This window comes from Chroicocephalus ridibundus, chromosome 13 (assembly GCF_963924245.1).
Source record: "Chroicocephalus ridibundus chromosome 13, bChrRid1.1, whole genome shotgun sequence".
NCBI classification, from domain to species: Eukaryota; Metazoa; Chordata; class Aves; order Charadriiformes; family Laridae; genus Chroicocephalus; species Chroicocephalus ridibundus.
The window spans coordinates 16,577,577-16,589,527 of NC_086296.1; the positions used below are offsets into that span (position 1 = coordinate 16,577,577).

Below are 11,951 nucleotides of genomic sequence, written 5' to 3' on the forward strand. Positions count from 1 at the left end.
CACACAAGCTGGCCTGCAGACCACGAAGAGCAGACGCCTGTGGAGACGCCGAACCAGCTCATTTGCAAAGGGGAAACATTACATGGAGCAGGGAAGAGCCAAGAGCTCGGCTCGCAAGAGCGAAAGCATCCAAGGAAAGCGGCACGCCAATATTTATGCAAGGACAAATGGGAAAAAATGCCATGTAAGAAGGTGCACGAACGCAGAGGAAGATTTGGGAGTGCCTGGGAAAACCGCAGTGGAGAAGTCACATGGAGTAACTGCTGAATGTCCCATCGTCAAAACTGGCAGGAAGAAAGGGAAAATGGCCTTGTATCAGAGAAACAGAGTCTCAAACCATTGACGTATCAGTGATACAGGACAATAATTTAGAGTAAAACATATAATAAAATACCATGCAAAGGGTGGCAAAGAAAGGAGGTGGGAGGTGAGTGCCAAGGAGGAGCAGGTGACGGGGGATGAGCTGGGGGGGGCTTCAAGGACATCCTCAGCATAGAATCATGGAATGGTTTGGGTTGGAAGGGACCTTAAAGCCCACCCCGTGCCACCCCCTGCCCCAGGTGCTCCACCAGCCCAGGTTGCTCCAAGCCCCGTCCAACCTGGCCTTGAACCCCTCCAGGGATGGGGCAGCCACAGCTTCTCTGGGCAACCTGAGCCAGGGGCTCACCCCCCTCACAGCAAAGAATTTCTTCACAATATCTCATCTCAATCTCCCCTCTTCCAGTTTAAAGCCATTCCCGCTCATCCCATGGCTCCCCTCCTGGCTCCAGAGTCCATCCCCAGCTTTCCTGGAGCCCCTTTAGGGACTGGAAGGGGCTCCAAGGTCTCCCCGGAGCCTTCTCTTCTCCAGGCTGAACCCCCCCAGCTCCCTCAGCCTGTCCCCACAGCAGAGGGGCTCCAGCCCTCCCAGCAGCTCCGGGGCCTCCTCTGGCCCCGCTCCAACAGCTCCGTGTCCTTCCTGTGCTGGAATCATCAAGCCAGAAGGGAAAGTAAAACCTCACCTAAGCGAGTTCAAACCAAAATGAGATGCCGCTGTGAGCAGAAGGTGCCAATGAGACAACGTGAGGCACGCAAGGGAGAGCAAAGAGAAAGCTGAAATGAAGATACTGTCACCGACACAGAGGCCGGGCTTTCTTCTGGAAGGTGACCAGCTGCTCTGAGGTCTGCGATAGCCCATTCCCGCAGCCGACTCATGAGCAAGCCAAACCCGCTGCTAACCCGGAGTGGCGTTTGCTGCGGGTTTCCTGCAGCAGAACATGGATGCTCAAGCAGCAGGACAGAGCTATGGTCCAGGCAGGCCGTGCCCAGGCAGCATCGGAGCAATCCCTCGGGATGCTGCACACATGGGGGACACAGCAGGGGCCCCCAGCCACCCAGGCAGGTGGTGGGGTGGAAGGCAGAAGGGCGATTCCCAAATGTTCCTCACCAGAGGATGCCTCCATCTTCTTCAAACCCCTCAGAGATGCTGACGCGCAGTCCCATGGCGGTGGGACTGGTTTCCAGCTGGTCTGGCTGGTTTTACGAGGGGCTTTGTGGGTGATGTCAGAGCTCCTGTCCCTGAGTATCAGCAATTTAACTGAGATGCCTTTGCTTTGTTTGGACCTTAAAGATGGCAATCTGAAGCCATTCCCTCAGGCCCACTTCGCATCTCCTGATTTCCCCACTGATGGTCCCCCTGGGCCCTTGGGAGGCACAGGCTGTGCTCCAGCTGCCTGAAACACCCACAACATCCTAGAGAAGGTCAGAGCAGAGCACGGTGTACGTTTCTGGGTGTCCCTCCTCCACTACTGGAGTCAAACAGGCAAAAGCAATATGGTTCTCGGTAGGATTTCAGCTGACACTACTGGAGGAGAAGCCCTCTGGTTGCCCACAGCCCCAGTCCCAGCAAGCACACAGAGACGTTTCAGAAAGTCAGCTGAGACCCAGATGGTTGCGGAAAGGCCCCGGCCTGCCCTGCCAGACCCACGGAGAGACACAACGGGATCGTGTCACCAGTGGCACCCAGAGGTACCGATCTGGAGCTGGATCCTGCAGGAGTCGTGGCCAAGGTCTCCCCTCTGTTAGGAAAGCTCAATATACAACGCGATGTGACTGAACCCGGGGTCACCCGTAAAACCTTACTAGCTCCTGGAGGGTAACGCACTGACCTGCACCAGGTCAGGCAGCTGATGGCCGTGCCTCAGTAACCCGGCTCATAATCTGCTCCCCCAACAAAGCAGCGCCCTGAGCTTCACAGCTGCACAGGGACACGTTCAGCATCTGCTCGGAGAGGGCACCAAGGAGTGGGTTATCGAAATAGGAGTCAACTGTTGGCGGTGCCAAGGAACATACTGCCCCATCTCCAAAAACTCCGGAGCGAATGGGGAATCGGCCCCGCAACAGGCTGCCTGCAAACCAGGACTCCAGCGTCACCCCCCGCCCCCCCGAGAGCGCTGCCCGAGAGCACACCCCCAGAGAAACCCCCCTGCTGCCAAACACAGGAAACACGGAAAACAATCCAACGGAAGAAACGCAGAAAACAAGCCAGTGCTGCTGACCCAATCACTGCCACCGGCACGGCGGTAAAACTGCCATATCGCCGCGCCGAGTTTTCACTGCAGGTAAGGGATATAAAACCAGGAGGAGGACCGTGCCGCTCAGCCCCCGCGTCCCCCTCTGACGGTGGCCAACAGCGCTTAACGTGCCACGAGCAGGCAAGAACAAGGCAGGCACATGGCGACACTCCAGCCCACCTCCCCGGCGGGTTCAGCAGCCCACGCACACATCGGGAGCCAGAGGTCGCATCACTTTTGGGAGACGGCGCGGTGCTGGCGGTGCTATTATTAGCGTTGCATTTGCCTCTCCGCTGGCCGCTGAGCCCCAGGCTCCTCTTTTAATTGAATGCTCCGCTGTGACTCCAAAATCTTTTCCAAACGGTAATATCAGCATATAGTACGTTGTAGGTATAATTACTATTTTCCCCCTGAGCATTATTTTGTGTTTATTGTGTCATTTTATCACCTGGCCACCAAGGTCCATCCTATCCAGCTGCAACGTTTCACAGTCAGCATCTGTTTTGCTGCTGTGAATAAGTCTGTATTGCCTGCCTAGAAATCCGGCACGCCCGAGCACTGAGCCATGCCCAGTGACGTGGGCATCTCCCAGACGTACCAGTCTGCAATCCAAGCTAGCTCCAGCTGGGGAGCTCAGCTGGAGACGTCTCCACGTGGAGCACTGAGCGCGGACGCACTCATGACGCTCTTCACGGCAGCCCCTCAGCCCCGATTCACCTGCTGTGGAAGGGGGCCCTGGTGCCCGTGGACACCAGCTGCCCCTGTGGCCTCTCCTGGTTCTTCCAGATCCCCTCGCTGAGCTTCTGGCTGTGGCCTCATCTTTTTATGGACTTGGTCCAGACCCTGCCCCTTGCCTGGTGGCCCTGGCCAAGTCAACCCTGGGTGCCACCACAGGGAGAAGGTGGGAGAGAGGACTGCCTCTCGTCCCCTTCCCACTTGCCCAGCACAGGTCCCCACCCCTGGCCCTTTGCTGTCCCCCTCAGCCAGACCATCTTGAGACAGGGGGTCCTGCCACCTCCCAGGTCAGCTCTGTCCCCTCCCCACCCCACTGAACCCCTCCTCTCAAGGATTGGGATGGAGGATGGAGAAGACAAAGATGCTGGAGCAGCTGCCAACTCCTGAGGATCTTGGTTGTGGCTACCAGAACAAGAAACACCTCGACATCTGGGTCTTACAATGCCAGATCCTCAAGGTTTTGCAGGTACGCAGTCCCTGGTCCTCCCACAGCTGCACCTCCTCCACTGCCGTGTCCTCTTCTTGGGATACGACTCAAACCAGCCCTGGGGCTACTGGGGACACAGTTCAGGTTCCCAAGGTCTAAGGGCTCAAGACTATGACCATCAGTCCAAGGTAACCAGCCAACAATGGGAGCATCCAGGAACCACCGGCACTACCAGCAACCAGCCTCCAGTCTCCCAGGCAGTTCAGGAGCTCCGAGCGCTCAGCCAGCCTCCCTGCTCCCTTGATTTCTTCTGGGAACAGGTTCACCAGGCACCACCGCCTGGACTTGCTCCCTTCCACAGCTGGAAATGCCTGCATGATCTCTAGCATGGGTCCAGCAAACCAGGCTCCAAGGCCTGTGTGCTGGCAGGGAACAGCAGGCTTGTCCTCTCCATACAGATCTCCACCACAGTTGAACTTGCAGTGCTCTGCAGGAAGCTCTGAAGGAAAGCTGGGGGGAACCCTATGAAGAAAGTTGGGAGAGCACCAGGAAGATCTTTGAGGAGGTTTCTGAGGTGCCACTGGAATTCACGGTGACCACGTGGGACATCTGGGACCTGCTCTGTTTCCAAGGACATGACTTCTGTCTCTTCGTTGACACCACCAGTCTGGAGGAAAAGGGCTGCATGTTCATGGAAAGCCAGGGTCCACATGAGTGAGGATGAGGAAGATCTCTTCTAGGACACGCACCAGGATCTCAAAGCAGAGATCAGCAGGAGATACCTCCTAAGAAGCTATTCCCTTGGGATGAGGGAGAAAGCTTCCCCAAGGTCAAGGAAGAACTTCTCAGTTTGGAGGACTGAAGAAAACCACAACTGAGAAGGCAGGCAGAACAGGTCCCTGAGATGCCTGTTTCTCAAGAAGAGTGGGATAAAGGGTCTATCAAAGGGACGTGATACCACTCAGCAGCTTTAATGCAGGCAGGGCAACATGGCAGCCCTGATGCAGTTGTGATTGTGACTGTGACCATGCTGGCCATCAGGATGGCACCTTTTGCTCTGCACCTTCTGCCCAGGCAACTCCGTGTCACTCCTCTGCCATTCAAAGGTCTCCTCCTTGCCGCACACACTGCATGTCCAGCATTCACCAATGGGCACCAAGACTCTTGGGAGAGGTCGAGAGGCTGATGGCAGCCTCGTGTGCCTGCAGCAGGAGGTCCCACAGGCGTTAGTAACGGGCATCACAGGCTGCACTTCAGCCTTGCAGGCACCAGGCTGAATCCCACGCCTGAGCACTGCACTGAAGAGCTATTGTGTAGCCACAGGATCACAGAAGAATTTAGGTCTCTGTTGGTCATCTGATCCGGTTCCAGCTCTCAGCAAGGCGAGATACCAACCTTGATCTAACCTTAATCCTGCTTTAAGCTTGGAGAATGGACCTGATGCCATTCGTAACATGAGAAGACCCACTAACATCTGGGGGTTCCCAAGGGTACCGGGCCTTTCAAATGGGTATCAGTGGAAAAGGCTGGGACTCAACGGTCTACAAAGAGCAAGAAAATCCATTCTTGGCAGTTGGAGACCACCCCAGAGCTCCCCATCCACACCTCTTCCATTGCTGGATGCAGCATCCATTAGAAACGTGGAGATGTTCAAAGATGTTCACTTCCTCAACACTTTGGAGCACCCAATGGTCTCCTGCAGGGACTGAGAATCGCAGCTTTTCTCCCAGGCCTAGCACTTCTGGAGTATTTTGTCATGCTTGTAAAGCCCCTGAGATGCCTCCAGGGCAGAAGGGGTCGGGCAGTGCTGGTGTCCCCTGGAGCCAGGGCAGCCCCGGGGGGACGGGCGGCAGCTCTTGCTCACACGCTCCGGGAGCAGCCGATCGCCGGTTCTGGGCTCAGGAAGGAATTTCTTCCCCCGGGCCGACCGGCACACGGCCCCGGGGGTTTTTTGCCTCCTCTGCAGCACTGAGCACGGCCCCTCGCCAGGGCTCCTGGCGGCCATTTCTGGACAGCCCTTCCCTGCTTGTGCAGGACCAGGAGCCCAGCTGTGCCCGTGGCCTCTCCACCTCTCTGTGGCAGCTTTGTTTTTCTAGTTTTCAGTCATTTGCTGCATAGGTCTTCTAAGGCAACGTCCTACAGCTCCACACTCAACAGGAGGTGATGTTTTAACTGCCCTTGCATACAATAAAATATTCTTTTGATTGCTTCTCAGTTTTGTCATCTGCAAACATAGGCCTATTTCTGCCTGAAGGACTTTGTCCTTCAGAAGCATTATCAGTTACTGCAGATAATTTTTGGACTCACAGCTACGGTATTACCATTTGAAGAACTCCGCACTTTCCTCTCAGGGCATCCTTCGTGGATGTCTGAGGAGTCCATATCAGAGCAGGCCACAGTCCTTTCTTTCCTGCTCAGTATCAGGGCTGCTAAAACAGGTCTCACTAACACCCTTGTGCTCTGCACGCCTAGACCTCACCGGCTGTCACAACGCACCCGGGTCTGAGAGAAGGCCCTATGGCCAGGATAAGAAAGTCAACGGAGGCACCTCTACTTGGGGATCCCGTCCCAACAGCCACGTGGAGTTTTAGGAAGGTCCTTGATGGCTACCAACAGCAGCCTTTTTCTACCATACTTACTGCTCAGATGAGGGATTCTGGCCAGTAGTTGTACACGGCTGGTTTTCCATCTAAACTCTATTCTGGACAGAATCGATCTTCAAAAACAAGAAAGCAAAACTTTCCTACCTATAAGCCTGGACACACACTGCCCTGTGTTCCTCAGCTCCTCACCTACGAGCAGGCGGTGCCACGCACGCCCCAGGGACCAGTGGGCGCGTGGCAGCTGCCCACCTCCTGGCAGACTCGTTCGTCTGCTCGCCCTGCCTTGCCTGCTCCGCAGAGCAGGGAGGACCAGCGAGATCTGGCTCCGGGGGCTCAGAGCATCTGGTGGCACTCTCCACACTCGCAGGAAGAGCTGGCTCTGCCTCCGGTCCCCGCTGTGGAAAAAAAACAACCCTTGATACCAAACCGTCCCCTATCTACCGCAGAGCCGCCTCCTTGCCAATTCTCCGGACATGCACAATATTGTCTTTAACACGAGGCCCAGCGGGGGCCGTGGAGCAGTCCCAGCAGCAGACCCGTTTCAGACACACCCTACAAACAAAGCCAAGCACAGACCTCGCTGCGGCCCCTCCGGCGCATCCAGCAAAGCACAGCCCGTCCCCCGGGCAGCCCAGGCTCCGGGAGTTCTTGGGTGCAGGGCACCTCCCCAGGCCACTGAGTCCTGAACTTCACCAGGACCCACAGCCCTCCTTTCCCACCCACCTCCTCACCCTGCGCAATGGCCCCCAGCAGCGGACCCCATCTCCCAGCCCCACCATCGCACCATGCATGGCCTAGTGTGGCTCCAGCCAGCCGGGTACTTACCCACCCTGACCCACCACATACCCACCCCCCTCACCAGAATCACACTCCCGGTGTCCTCCTAAGACAAGGGCTTCCCATTTCTCTTACTTTTCTGGAGATCTGCTCTAGTTTGACTCCCATGGTGACTGCCAGAACTATGCGGTGGGCCACCACCCTCCACCAAGTCCTCCCACGCCTGGCACAGCAACATTAGAAAGGTTGGAGTGGTGACTCCACGTCCCGCCATCCCTGATGACTACACCCAGACTGTCCTCCTCCATCATCTCCTTAAGGTCAGCTCCTGTTTCACTCTTGGCGCCCCTGTTCACGCCCTGTGCGCAGCCCCACTTCTCCCCCCTATCTGCTCGGTGGGGCAACTCCCAACACTGGTGACACTTCTCACCTCTAACCTCCTCATCTGCTGCTTTGTGGGCAGAGGCCGTTAATAAAAATATATAAGGTGGATCCCAAGAGCCGCTGCAGCAAGGCCTGCCTCTGCTCCAGTACCCCCCTGGCTCCCAGGAACCACGGCATGACCCCCAGTACCCTGCCATGGACCAAGGCTTCAGCCCAGAGGCCCCACAGCACCCTCCTGCAGCTGACCTCCTTCCCTCCCCAAGAGCAGCTGGTCTCCATGGGCCACCGATTTGGAGCAGTCCCGGTCCATCCTAGCACAGCCTGGCAGAGCCGGGGCCGGCACAGACCGCGCTCCCCACGGCGCAGAGCAGGGGGTGGTGAGACGGCATTTGGGCTCTGACGGTTGTCCGAGCACGGCCGCACCTACGCTGTCGTGCAGCCCACAGGCACCTTCCTGCCACCTCCACCGCCCTGCGGAGAGCGACTCCACCGACAGCACAAAGTCCTGCTGCCTGCAGCCTCCCTCGCTGCCCAGCCCGGGGTCCATCTGCCACCCACTGCACCACCCAAGCTGCCACAGCCCACAACCACAAGGCGAAACTCCCCGAGTTCAGCATCAGGAGCTCCAGTTCCCTGAAAGGTCTGGATGAGCAGAGCTGAGCTGCCCCGTCTCCAGGACAAGCTGGGCTCTGCTGCCAAGGAAAGCGGGTCTCTCCCCTGGACGCGAGACTCTGAGCACAGCCCAGGCGTGGCGGGAGCATCGGGGGTCCCCAGGTTTGTGTGTCCCCCCGCCAAGGACCACGCTGCGCGCTCTGCGTTATCAAGGACGTGCACGGCAGCCCCGCTCTGACCCCGGGGGGGTGCACGGGGCTCGCCCGCCAGGAGAAAAGCCTGGGAAGAGCCAGTGGGAAGAAACCAAGTCACACAAAGGGAGCGCGACAGGGGATGATGTTTTTAGGGCAGAGAAAACTTGTATTTTTTCAATGATTTGAGGGTGAAAATAGGTCTCCATCCTGAAGTGGAGGTATCACTTTTTTCGGGAATTGCACTACAAAGGGTGCACACAGGGCTCCCGCAAACCCCCTCCCCCGCCCAGCCCCGGCTCCTGGCGCTTGCACGGATCAGCTCCCAACACAGGCTGCCTAACTGGGGGGAAAAAACCCCCTCGTTAGCGTAACGAGGGTGCTGCACCCGCGACACCCGTCACACCCCGTCACGCCGCTCATAGAGACATGCCGGGTACCGCCGCCACAGATGAGCCAAACTCAAGGGGGCTGGCGCACAGGAACCCCTGGAACCCCTTTCTCCCCTCTCTCCGGCATCCCAACCTCCCTTTTACCTCTCCAGCTCTTTGTCCCCCTTTCTTCCCCCCAGACAGCTCTCCAGCCAGTTCCTCCTCCTCATTTTCTTGCCATTTCCATACCCATCCCGACGCTGCTGCCTGGCCCCCACTCCGGGCTTCCCCTGGCTGCTGGCCCCCAGCAACTCTGACACCATCAGAGCCCCACTGGTCCCCTCCTTCTGCTCCTGCTCCTTCCACCACCTGCCTCCCTGGGACCCCCCAGCCCGTACCCTCTCATCGGCACATCCCTCCCCACCAAACCTTTACCGCGCCGGCTGTGACCGAGATTTGCAGCACACCTCCCTGGAGCAAACGGCGGGTTTGGCTTTGCCAGGCGAAGGGCTTTCGGATGGCCCCAAAGAAAGAGAAGCCAAACTCACGCTGCAAAAGGCCGAGAGCAGCCCCCAGCACCCGCCGATGGCCTCCACGGCCCCGTCTTCCCGAGGACGGGGAGGGAACGCGTCCCGGCACATCTCACCTTGTCACCAGGAGTTTGTGGCAGCGGCAGCACCGAGAGCTACGAAGCTGCCATTTAACGTGCCCCGCCGGCTCCCAAAGCAGCGCGGCAGGAACGCTGTGTCAGGCTACAATTAGCCACAATTGTTTTACCGGCTGCTGCTTCAGCAATTTATAGGCTCCAGGTCGGAGGCTCATTCAGCCTCCCCCCCTTCAAACACATCCTCTGCAAGCTGGATTGGAAACGTTCTGAAACTAATAATTAAACACGAGATCGGGTACGCCAATAAAAAGCGCAAAGGCTGAAAATTCTCCCCGCGGTGCCGACTGCTTGCTGCAAAAATCGAACCGTTTCACAGCCCCAAAGAGTTTTCGCTCCCGCTCTGTTTCAGGCAGCCGAGCCCTGCTCCTGCCGCCGATCGCTGCGGGCTCACAACCGCACAAGAGAAAAAACTCCGCTCCCTGCAGAAGCTGCGAGCAGCGCCAGAGGAGTTTATCACGGCAACGTTTTTCCAAAGACTAGTGCCTAAAGAGCACAGCCGCCGAATTTCGGCTTAAATCCACCGCACTGGGAATTGGATGCTCCCTCCCAAAGGAGACGGTGCAGTTGCCGCACTTTCGCTAACACCGTTTCCCCCCCCGCACTCCCGCAAAGGCAGATTCGCACCTGCGGGTATCGCCTGGACGCTCCGCATCCCGCCGGCCCCCCACCGCCGGGCCGGGAAACCCGGGGCTGTGCGCCCGGGAGGGGTTACGGTCCCCCCAAAACCAGGGACGAACAAACTTGGAGGACACGGTGGGTTTTGGGGGGGGGGGGGGGTCGGGACAAAGAGACCCCCAAAACCGGGGACTTGGGGAGAAACGCGGCTTTTCCCCGGCAGCAATCGCAACCCGGGCTTTGGAGGTTGGTTTTTGGGTTTTTTTTTCGCTGCTTCGGTTTCTTAAGCAACTGCCGCATCTCCAGAGAGATGCGAAAACAAGCGGCGCTCCCGCACCGCTGCGGCGGCCGCCTCTCCCCGGCCGAGGAGCCTCCGGGTCCGGCGCTGCGCCCCGCCGCCTCCGTCCCCCGCCGCCCCCGCGCCTGGGACCCCCCACCTTGGTCTCCCACCCCCCGGTCACCACGACCGGAGCCGCGTCCCGACGAGCTGCGGGCAGCAGCCCCGCACCGGGACCCCCCCCACTCCACCACCCCCCCCCCCCCATCCTGGATGAGCCCCGGGACGGAGCCCCGCCGCCCCCCACTCTTACCTGGGCAGCGGCGGCGGCGGCTGCCGGCGCGGCGGGACGGGCCGGGGAGGGGCGGGCCGGGGCGGGGAGGGGCCGGGCCGGGCGCCCGCCCCCACGGGACACGGCGCCGGCAGCGGCGAGCGGAGCGCGGTGTCCCCGTGGCCCGGGTGGCCACTCCGGCCCCGGGCATGCAAAGAGGCGGTTTGGCTCCCGCTGGGTCAAGCAGGGACCGGGCAGCGCCGCCTGCAGCCGGGGTCATCCCCGCTCCCTTGGAAACATCCTGTCCCCTCCTTTCCCAGGTCACTTGTTTTACATTTTCCTTCTGGATTCACGTTTCTCTGCTCTGCCCTTGGAGACGGGGATCTCTGCCCCCATCCCACCTGCCTGCCACGCTTCTGTTCTCCCCAGTAAACTATTTTCCTTCTTCATCATACCCCGTTTGGCAGAGCGTCAGCATCTCTGCGTGCCTTTTCTTATTGCGTGCCCCAAATACGTCCTTTATTTTCCCTCTATGACTTTTGAGACCACCCTGGATACAGAGGAAGGTTTTTCCTCCCCCAGATACAGAATGTCTTGTGTCACTGCTGTCTTAACGACTCCCGGAGGTTGTCCAGGTGGTTCGCTGCCCTCTGATGCACGGCTTTAGTTCCTTGCTCCCTGCTCGGAATGAGACAAGAGGCTTAACTGGGCTGTTCAGCTGCAGTTTGCACTGCTGTTAAAGAAACCACCTGTGGATAGAGCCTGCAGAGGTGGGAGCTCCAGGGAGCCACATACCTCCACAGCTCTGCGAGAGAAACTGTGGATCCTCATGGAGCTGCCTCAGTTTTAAGGCAGGAGAAATGACACTGGGTGTGCTGGGTACGTCTGCAGGCAGCGGAGCAGGAGCACTCCCGCACGTGGTGCTGTGCCCGGCTGGGACATGGAGCAGAGCTCATCCCATGGGACACGGTACTGCTGGCAGCGGGGACCCATGGCAGCCGACGGCCTCTTCTGTTTCCCTATCCACAGGATTTTTGACCTCTGGTGTGGAAAACCGCTCCCACACAGCTGCCAAGCAAGCAGCAAGGGCTGGACCGGGGGAAGGAGTCGATAAATCGCTTTACAGGGAATTATCGCAAGAGCGAGCTCCATCAGTGCGCCGCAGGCGGTACAAGCACACAAGATTTGGGTCTGTTTTCGCTGCACCTCGCAGGGCTGAGCGCGTCGCTCCAGGGGAGGGACAGAGAGACACCGTCAGCACTGCGGGGCTGAGCTGCCCAGGGAACAGCGGGAGACGGAGCTCTGCCCGCGGTGGGGTGACCTGGGCTAGAGCAGGGACCCGCCACGGCAGGGCGTGCGGGCAGCCCCATAAATACCCATAAATACCACAGAGCTGCTGGGCAGCGCGTGCCCCCGTCGTCACCGTGCAGCCCTGGGCTACGGGCACTGACTCCATCACCCTGACGCTA

The 11,951-nt window shown here is 58.8% G+C and overlaps 1 protein-coding gene across 6 annotated transcripts in view; it reads right to left on the minus strand.

The window, feature by feature from the left end:
* Positions 1–10,577, minus strand: part of AIFM3 (apoptosis inducing factor mitochondria associated 3) — a 52,918-nt gene extending 42,341 nt beyond the window's left edge. For 5 of the 6 annotated variants that reach the window (XM_063351509.1, XM_063351507.1, XM_063351505.1 and 2 more), the window contains exon 1: positions 10,525–10,577. The gene's annotated coding sequence lies outside the window, so the exon portion shown is untranslated. Of the gene's footprint in view, positions 1–9,298; positions 9,315–10,524 lie in introns of those variants that run through there. The other variant, XM_063351504.1, reaches the window with a different exon arrangement.
* Positions 10,578–11,951: the final 1,374 nt, after the last annotated feature.